This window comes from Hylobates moloch, unplaced genomic scaffold (genome assembly GCF_009828535.3).
Source record: "Hylobates moloch isolate HMO894 unplaced genomic scaffold, HMol_V3 SCAFFOLD_3, whole genome shotgun sequence".
NCBI lineage: Eukaryota > Metazoa > Chordata > Mammalia > Primates > Hylobatidae > Hylobates > Hylobates moloch.
Genome location: NW_026652278.1, coordinates 99,672,822 through 99,683,340, shown reverse-complemented (window position 1 = coordinate 99,683,340; position 10,519 = coordinate 99,672,822).

Sequence of the window (10,519 nt, the reverse complement as noted above, 5' to 3'; positions counted from 1 at the left end):
ATCTGTCACCTAAGATCTTTGTCTTTGTAGATTTCCTTTCAGCCTAGTCTTTGTTGGAAGATCAGCACTCTGTTCTGGCTGGCTCCTGAATTTACTCAGTGCACCTCCTCCCTTGATCATGGGAGGAGTTTGAGAGCTTTTTCAGTAACAATAATAGTTTCTTTCTGTGTGGAGTCCAAATGAAAGATAAATACTCATGGATGTTTTAGTTTAAAAAATCCCATGTCTAATTTGATGTGGAAATGGATTTTTTAAAATGATGTATATGATGACATTATATTTTGGACTGGAGAGACAGTGATATGGTTTGTCTGTGTTCCCACCCAAATCTCATCTTGAATTGTAGCTCCCATAATCCCCATGTGTCATGGGAGGGACCCGGTGGGAGGTAATTGAATCATGGGGGCGAGTTTTTCCTGTGCTGTTCTCATGATATTGAGTAAGTCTCATGAGATCTGATAGTTTTAGAAAGGGCAGTTTCGTTACATATACTCTCTTGTCTGCTCCCATATAAGATGTACCTTTGCTCCTCCTTCACCTTCTGCCATGATTGGGAGACCTCCCCAGCCACGTAGAACTAACTGTGAGTCCATTAAACCTCTTTTTCTTTATAAACTACCTAGTCTCAGGTATATCTTTATTAGCAGCATGAGAATGGACTAATGCAGTAAATTGGTACTGGTAGAATGGTGTGCTGCTATAAGGATACCCAAAAACATGGAAGCAGCTTTGGAACTGTGTAAGGGCAAAGATTGGAACAGTTTGGAGGGCTCAGAAGAAGACAGGAAGATATGGGAAATTTTGGAACTTCCTAGAGACTTGGAGAGCTCAGAAGACAGGAAGATGTAGGAAAGTTTGGAATTCCTGGAGACTTGTTGAATGACTTTGACCAAAATGCTGATAGTGACATGGACAATAAAGTCCAGGTTAAGGAAGTCTCAGATGGAGATGAGGAACCTGTTGGGAATGGCAGTAAAGGTTACTCTGGCTATGCAAAGAGACTAGTGGCATTTTGCCTTTGCCCCAGAGATCTGTGGAACTTTGAACTTGAGAGAGATGATTTAGGGTACCCAACAGAAGAGATTTCTAAGCAGCAAAGCATTGAAGAGGAAGCAGAGCACAAAAGTTTGGAAAATTGGCAGCCTGATGATGTGATAGAAAAGAAAACCCCATTTTCTGGAAAAAATTCAAGCAGGCTGCAGAAATTTGCATAAGTAACAAGCTGCAGAATGTTAATCACCAAGACAATGAGAGAAATGTCTTCAGGGCATGTCACAGACCTTCACAGCATCTCCTTTCATCACAGGTTCATAGGCCTAGGAGGAAAAAATGGTTACTTGGGCCAGGGCCTCCCTGCTGTATGCAGCCTTAGGACTTGGTGCTGTGTGTCCCAGCCACTGCAGCCATGGCTAAAAGGGGCCAACATACAGCTCAGGCCATTGCTTCAGAGGGTGCAAGCCCTAAGCCTTTGCAGCTTACACATGGTGCTGGGCCTGTGGGTGCACAGAAGTCAAGAATTGAGGTTTGGGAACCTCTGCCTAGATTTCAGATGATGTATGGAAATGCCTGGATGTCCACGCAGAAGTGTGCTGCAGAGGCAAAGTCCTCACAGAGAACCTCTGCTAGGGAAGTGCAGAAAGGAAATGTGGAGTGGGAGCCCCCACACAGAGTCATCACTGGGGCACTGCCTAGTGGAGCTGTGAGAAAAGAGCTACCATCCTCCAGACCCCAGAATGGTAGATCCACTGACAGCTTGCACTGTGCACATGGAAAAGCCACAGACACTCAATACCAGCCCATGAAAGCAGCCAGGAGTGGGGGCTGTACCCTGCAAGGCCACAGGGGCAGGGTTGCCCAAGACCATGGGAACCCACCTCTTAACATCAGTGTGACCTGGATGTGAGACATGTAGTCAAAGGATATTATTTTGGGGCTTCACGATTTGACTGCCCTGCCAGATTTAGGACTTGCATGGGGCTTGTAGCTCCCTCATTTTGGTCAGATTCTCCCATTTGGAACAGATATATTCCTGTATCCTCATTGTATCTAAGAAGTAACTAACTTGGTTTTGATTTTACAGGCCCATAGATGGAAAGGTCTTGCCTTGTCTCAGATGTGACTTAGGACTGTGGACTTTTGAGTTAATGCTGAAATGAGTTAAGACTTTGGGGGACTGTTGGGAAGGCATGATTGGTTTTGAAATGTGAGGATATGAGGTTTGGGAGGGGCCAGGGTTGGAATGATATGATTTGGCTGTGTCCCCACCCAAAAATCATCTTGAAATTTTAGCTCGTATAATCCCCACATATCGTGGAAGGGACCTGATGGGAGGTAATTGAATCATGGATTTTTCCCATGCTGTTTTTGTGATAGCGAATAAGTCTCATGAGATCTGATGGTTTTATAAATGAGAGTTACTCTGCACACAGTTTCTTGCCTGCTGCCATGTAAGATGTACCTTTGCTTCTCCTTTGCCTTCTGCCATGATTTTGAAGCCTCCCCAGCCATGTGGGACTGTGAATCCATTAAACCTCTTTTTCCTTATAAATTATCCAGTCTTGGGTATGTCTTTATTAGCAGTGTGAGAACAGACTAATACAGACAGTAATGTTGAACAGGATTGTTCAAACGCTTGTCATCACTGAATCCTTCAAATATGTAACTTGGGATCATCCACTGGCCAGAAATGACTTTGTTCAATACAATATTCCTTGAGATAATGATGTTTTGTATTTTTTACTGGTATGTAAATGTGAAATGCTGCTGCTATTAAAACAAGGGTTTAGAGCTAACGTGTAATGAAGTTTTTGTTTGTTTGTTGGCTAATTTTTCCATATGGAAAATGATATGTAAATATAGCTTTCATAAAGATTTAGCAAAAGTGGAAAGCAAGAGAGGTAGAAAAGAGTTGATTCCATGAACGCAAAACAATGGCCCTTGATTTTTCACTGTGCTGTCATCCTATCCAGATGTGCATGTGACATGGTGTTGGAGAATGCTCAGGGGACAGACCCAGGAGCTGCTGCCCAAGGATTCTTTGAGAGAATCCCAACCTGGGATTCTTTGGAGGTTTTTCTCTGCAGTATACTAATAACCCTGAGTATTGAGCCCTTCCTGAGATCAAAGTTAAACATGAGAGCTAAAGGTAGAGCTAGAGGACATAGAGAAATGCAAACCCAGTAAAGCTCTGGGGAAAGAGGCTCGCCTATGCACTCTGCAGAACATGTACCTCCAGCTTCAAAGTCTGCACCCAAGAAATACCGTGTACAAGTCTTCACACATGAGTGCAAATAACATACTGATGGCTGAAAACAATAAAATGAACAAGAAAAAAATTCTCACTAATTCAAACTGTCTACATTCTATCTCTGTGGTTATTCTAAGCTCACCTCCATAACTTTATATATATATTTATTTATTTATTTATGTATTTAAGAGATGGAGTTTCACTCTGTCACCAAGGCTGGAGTGCAGTGGTACAATCACAGCTCACTGCAGCCTTGAACTCTGGGCTCAAGGGATTCTTCTTCCTCAGCCTCTTAAGCTGGGACTACAGGCAAGCCACAATGCCCAGCCACCTACCTCACTTTTAAATTCTCGTTCTTCCATTTGCAATTCTTTTTTTTTTTTTTTCAGACAGAGTCTCACTCTGTCATCCAGGCTGGAGTGCAGTGGTGCAATCTTGGCTCACTGCAACCTTCCTGTCCCATGTTCAAGTGATTCTCCTGCCTCAGCCTCCTGAGTAGCTGGGACTGCAGGAATGTGTCACCACGTCCAGCTAATTTTTGTATTTTTAGTAGAGACGGGGTTTTGCCATGTTGGCCAGGCTGGTCTTGAACTCCTAACATCAAGTGATCCAACCACCTTGGCTTCCCAAAGTGCTGGGATTACAGGCATAAGCCACCATGCCCAGCCTCCATTTGCAACTATTGTCGCTAGAGCACTTTGCAAAGAAAGCACTGCATGAGAGTGTGTGTGTGTGCAATTTTTACAGATTCCTCCAAAAATAAATTGTACAAGTACATTATATTTTTCAGTAGCCTATGTCAATTATGGTTTCATTTAAACTGAATATGTTCTAAATTCTTGTCCACATAATCTGCCCACCCATTTTATATGGGACAAGGATCACATCATTTCCAGCTACCATGTCTTTCCATTACAGGCTGCTGTGCTATGGCTGATGCTGCAGTTCCAGAGCAGGCTCCCTGCTGTGATTCTACTCATGAGATGTTTCCTAGCAGAGGAACTAGCGACAGTGCAAGAGGGGACCCCCATTCTGTTTCTGGGAATGCTGCAGAACCAAGCTTTGTAGTGGATGGCCAGCCCATTTCCAAGCTAGATGTCCGATCTACTAGCTAGATGTCAAAGGTCATGATGAATCTTTGATGCATGACAGAGTCTGATAGTAGAAGCTTTGTAAAAGCAAGTCTTCCTGGGTATCAAAGGAATTTAAGTCTGGCAATGTAGCAAAGTTTCCCAACATTCCAAACAGTGGCATCATGTTTCCAGAAACAGGGAGCACAATCTTCTTTTTACAACAAAAACTAAAGTTATAGTAGGATGTAAATGTATTTAAATAGCAGAGGCTGTAGAAGACAGCATATAAGGGAGCATTGGTCTATTACCCTTAACATTGAGAGGAGGCCTGGTACAATGGTTAAACAAGTCCTGGGTTTGAATCTGTGCTCAACTCTCTGCAAATTGCATAATTTCTCTGAGCTTTAAATATTATTTCGAGATGTCTATTCATGTAAAATACCTAGGATGCTGCTTGGCACATGGTAATGAAAGACCCTAATGGAGGATAACTGGTATATAACAAAGACTTTCAGGTTTATTTCACTTAAAATTAGGAGCAAAACTTTATGGCAAATGACAAAAACAAGCTGCTAACTGATAAACAAATAAAACTGTAATTGGGACTTTATATAAAAAGAAAATTCAGACACAGTGACTCACACCTGTAATCCCAGCACTTTGGGAAGTTGAGATGGAAGGATTGCTTTAGCCTAACAGTATGAGACCAGTCTGGACAATATATATATATGTGTGTGTGTGTGTATATACATATATATATAGATATATATGTATATACACACACACACATGCACATAGTATATACACACACATGCACATATACATATATGTATAAATACATGTACACACATATAGTTACATATTTATATGTAAATATATACATTTACATATTTGCATATGTATATTATTTTACTATATTTGTGAATATATAATATATGTGTAAATATGTAATATATGTATATATAAAGTAAAATGATATACATATATAAACAAAATAAAGTAAAATAATACAAATAAATTTAGTGTATAGCTAATTGGTCTTACATTATAATTGCTTACAAATTCCTGCTCCAGTCCTCTCTGTAGGTGGCTCAACCCCGGGCACAGGGAGCAGACATAAGCAGCAAACTGCCAGTGTTGTTTTTTCTCAGAAAATAAGGAAACCCAATGAGAGGGAGAAAGATGGGAGAACAGCTGGTTGGTGGAGCAGTCAGAACACACACAACATTTATTGATTAAGTTTGCTGTCTTATATGGGCAAACCCCAAAACAACTACGACAGTAACATCAAAGGAAACTGATTATAGATTACCATAAGAGGCATTATAATAATGCAAAAGCTTGAAATATCGTGAGAATTACCAAAATGTGACACAGAGACAAGATGTGAGCACATGCTGTTGAAAATATGGTGCCAATAGACTTGCTTGACACCGCGTTGCCACAAAACTTCAATTTGTAATAAACACAACCTCTGCAAAGTACAGAAAAGCAAAGCACAATAAACTGATGCATTCCTGTACTTATGGGTAATTGTATTTTCAGAAAATCAGCCTTTTGAAAAGAAAATGTTTTAAATGAAGTATTTTGCAAGAATTACAGAGCCCAACAGTGGCTTCAGAATATCTTACTACTGTAGTTTGAAAATAACTCCCCTTCCTTTCAATTTGGTAAGCATGTGACTTACAAACCTGTCACTCAAAAAAATTAAGAATTGAGCTAAAAGTCTATTCTTCACTCAATAATGAGAATGTAGCACTTAAATATACTTTTCTTCCTGAATATTCCTTGACACTGTATGTCAGGGATGTGCACGTATGTATTATGCAATGTGTTTTGTGCTAGTGGCACATTAGCAGGAAGCAACCATACCTGCCACCAAGCAAGTCTCCTATTTCTAGTATAAGTATGAGGTCTTGGAGAAGAAAATGTTGTGCCCTTCTATTCCAGAAGCAAAGAAACAAGGAAATGATGCAGAAGTCTCTTGGGGAGAGTATCTGCCAAGTTTCCATTTTAATTCTTGGTATGTAAACAAACATTCAGTGTCCCCTCTATATAAAATAAGAAAACCATGGTATATAATGATGTTTCCTATTTATATTGTGACTTTCAGAATGGTTTTATAAATGCTCTTTTATTGGGTCTTCATAAATCTCCTGCAAAAAAAAAAAATGTTACGACTGGACTTATTCTTTTCATTTTTCAAACAAAGAAACTGAATTTGTGTACCCATGATCAACAATAAGTGCTAAATCCAGAGTGAAACATGAGTCTGGAAATTGCATGAATTTTTTCCCAATTTATCTGTGGTGTACTGAAAAGATTAAAGGATTTAGAATCCAAACAACTGCATTTGAACCTTGGTTCTATCAAGAGCTCCCCATAAGACTGTTGGAAGGAAAAAAATGTACAATAACTATAAATCACTGAAATGGCAGTTATTAAGTTCTTCTATCATGCTCTTCAAAATATAACAGATAAATATTAACTACTTGAAGGCAAGAGCCATTGCATCTACTTCTTTTCTGTTCATCACAGAAACTAACACAATGCTGAAGACATATGAGTGATATTAACAAGAGATAAATAAATATATGCTGATTGAGAACAATTATGGGGTTACTAAGGTGCCAAAACATTTTAAAGAAAAACATGAATAAAACCTAAAGAAAAGGGAAAAGAAAATGAGACACTGAGAGTTGTGCAAGGTGAATTGCTAATGGAAAATATCTGGCCTCTGATCAGATGCATTTTGCTTTGCTCAGTTGCTCATGCATTGCTAGCAGTGGTATCAAGTGTCTTTGAGTCAGGCAACTGCCAGCCCAAAAATGGTTTTGCATGCACCTGTATTCCCAGCTACTAGGGAGGCTGAGGTGGGAGGATTGCTTGAGCCTGGGAAGTCGAGTCTGCAGTGAGCTATGATCCTGCTACTGCCCTCCAGCCTAGGCAACAGAGCAAGACTCTGTCTTGAAAAAAAAAAAAAAGAAAGAAAGAAAAGAAAAATGGTTTAGAAAAAAGTAGGCTATAGTATCCCGGATCAAGGTGCCAAGTGCAGTAGTTTCTTATATTTACTTCCAGAAAGACTCAGATGTCAGATATTAACTGTGCAAAGTGTTTAAGAACCTGGAAGACAGTTTTCAATCTCAGAAGTGGAAGAAATAATATGTCACCTCAGACATAACAGAATAGGAGCATCACCACCTTGGACAAGCACTGCCATTTTAAAGTTACCCTTGATCAAAAACCGCCTAAATCCAAAGGGCATCAGCCTAATGGTTAAGGTCAGCATGTCCATAAACCACAAATGACATCTCCAACCAGAAACATTCCAACCCTAAGATAAACCTCTCCCCGACCAGAGACATGCCAGCCCTGCAATAACCTCCCTTCTGGCCAGAGAGATGTCAGCCCCAAGATAACCTCCCCTCCAAACAGAGACATTCCAACCCCACAATAAATTTCTCCTCCACACAAAAACATTCCAAGCCTGTGATGAGCTCTCTCACCCTAAAACCCTTAACTACTCTTAGTCTGTAAGAGACAGCACACCTAACTGAAACTGGCCAGAAGCCCCTCTCAGGTTTATTCTCCAAAATAAACTTGTCTTTGACTGTTGAGCTGTTTTTTGTGTTTCCCTCTTTTTTCTTTAACTCTTACAAGACAAATATGTATTGCATATTAATGTCAATATATGTGAGCCACCCATGCTGGCTGGTCATGATCTGTAGTGCCTTCTCCATGGATGTACTGGTATTGTAAGTGGGCGGTTCACAGTCTCTAGTGGGAATTATAATAGTTTTCACTTAGTGGATTTAGTTGAACTTCATATTTGTTATGTTTTCCTGTGTACTTCACTCCAGAAGGGAGACCAGAAATTTCCTCGCTGTTGGTTTTTCCTATTGCTAAGGAATCCTGGGGACCACAGATCAATCCTGAGAGCCAGATGGCAGTGATTTGATGAAGGGATAGTGCTTGGCCACACACACATCCTGGGAGTCAGCCTGCCTCCTGCTGCTAGATTTGTTCTCCCTCTGCGTAGCCTGTGGTTTGGGTTAAGGATAGCAGTTTCCGCAATGAATGTTGACTCCTTAGGATAAAACACCATCTGGAAATTAATTAGCTAGGATATGAAAGCGGATCTGGCTGCTTTTAGGAAAGAGCACACACCTGAGAGTTTCTAGCATTGGCCAATCACACATGCACACAAAAAAACCAAATTAGAAAGGATGGAGGGAAATCTGGGTTCCCGTTGGTTGATGTTTTGGCCCCCCCATCTCCCCAGACTGGACTCCACAGCCTGCCATTCCCCAGTACACTCATCTCCAACCTCCACTTGGTCCCTTCCTTGGCGTCTGCACTTTTCACTTTGCCAGTTTCTAATCACGTGTAATATCCTCATTATGGCATTTCTATTCCAATTCTTGAATTGCCCATTATAGTGGGAGAAAAGATTTGAGCCCCAATTGAGCTTACTCTGGTTACCACCCATCACACTTTCTTCACGGGCAGCCACATTGTCTTCACTCTTGCCTTGTTACAAACTCCTCTTTGCCAGGAGACCCTGGCCCTGCCCACATGTGTGCACATGTACACACTCTCTCAGTGTGTACCCACTTACCGTACTGAATGGCACTGTGCTGCACTGGCCCGCCTTCACTTTATGTTCATCTCCCCATTTCAAAGTTTTCCCATATATTTACTCTCTAGGTCTTATGTCTGTGTCACTGAAGATGAATACTACCTTTCCAGGCTATCAGCACCTGTGTGTTCATGAGCTAGCCCCGTTTGCCTTCCCCTGGATTCGCTCCATTGCTTCTTCCTCTTCTCCCTTTCTCTTTATCCAGTCACTTATTCATTCACCAACCAGAACTTCTATCTTGTATTAAAGCACCAAGGACACAAAAATGAATAAATGTTGGGATCTGCCTTTGAGGAGACACACAAACAAAAGTAAAATTCTAAGTCAATGGGACTAGAGCTGTTTGAAAGGTACCAGTAAAGAAAGTAAGAAAGTTCATGTGCCTCATGTGTTGTTCTAAAAAAACATGAAAAACTAGTAGCACAGGGCATAATATGTGTGCTTAATATACACTATTTTTTTCAAAGATAGATCGGTGCTTGATCTGCAGTTGCTTCTCTTCTAGATGCCTTTGTCTTGCTCTGATATCTACAAGCCCCACAAAAAAAGTCTTTCTGATGTTGCTACTTCTCACTTTGTTGCTACCTCTCACTTTTTTTCTTTTCTTTTTTGAGACGGGGTCTCCCTCTGTTGCCCAGGCTGGAGTGCAGTGGCGCAATCTCGGCTCACTGCAACCTCCGCATCCCAGGTTCAAACCATTCTTCCTGCCTCAGCCTCTCGAGTAGCTGGGATTACAGGTGTGTGCCACCACACTCGGCTAATTTTTGTATTTTTTAGTAGAGATGGGGTTTTGCCATCTTGGGCAGGCTGGTATTGAACTCCTGGCCTCCGGTGATCCACCCACCTAGGCCTCCCAAAGTGCTGGGATTACAAGCGTGAGCCACCACACCTGGGCCCACTTATTTCCTTTATCATCAGACTGTTTGAAAGTCTTCCTTGGCTAATCTTTCTCCTTGATCACTCATTCTAAAAATATCTGTGACCTTGAGTGAAATAGGAATCATCTCAGTATGTATATATAGGTATATAGAGGTACATATACCTATATATACACCTATATATACCTCTCTCTATATATATATACACACACAATGAAATTCATTTTATAAATAAAATCTTCTGGATTGCCTATATTTCTGTGTATGTATGTATGTGTAATTTTGGAGATATTTAGTGAGAACAGCAAGAAAACATTCCTGTTCTTGTATTCTGAGGCTTTTTGGGACCTGCATTTCAGAAGCACTTTAATCAAATTTGGTCCTTTTAGGATCTGTGTGATCAAGGATCACTTTTAGAGTTGTCAGACTCTCCAGGGTCACCATTAACCAGAGTCAATCCCTTGGTGGGGGTGAGCAGAATTTGTATCTGAATTTCCAGGACTGTCCTGGAATTGGGTTTCCCTCTATGAGCCAGAGAGTCAGGTAACATTTGCTTAGGTACTTCTCCAGGTGAGTATAATGAACCATCGAAATAATCTTCCATATTACACTCATCAAAAGCAATACTATCTCTTTTTAATTTGAAGACATTTATTTATTTATTTATTTATTTATTTTTGAG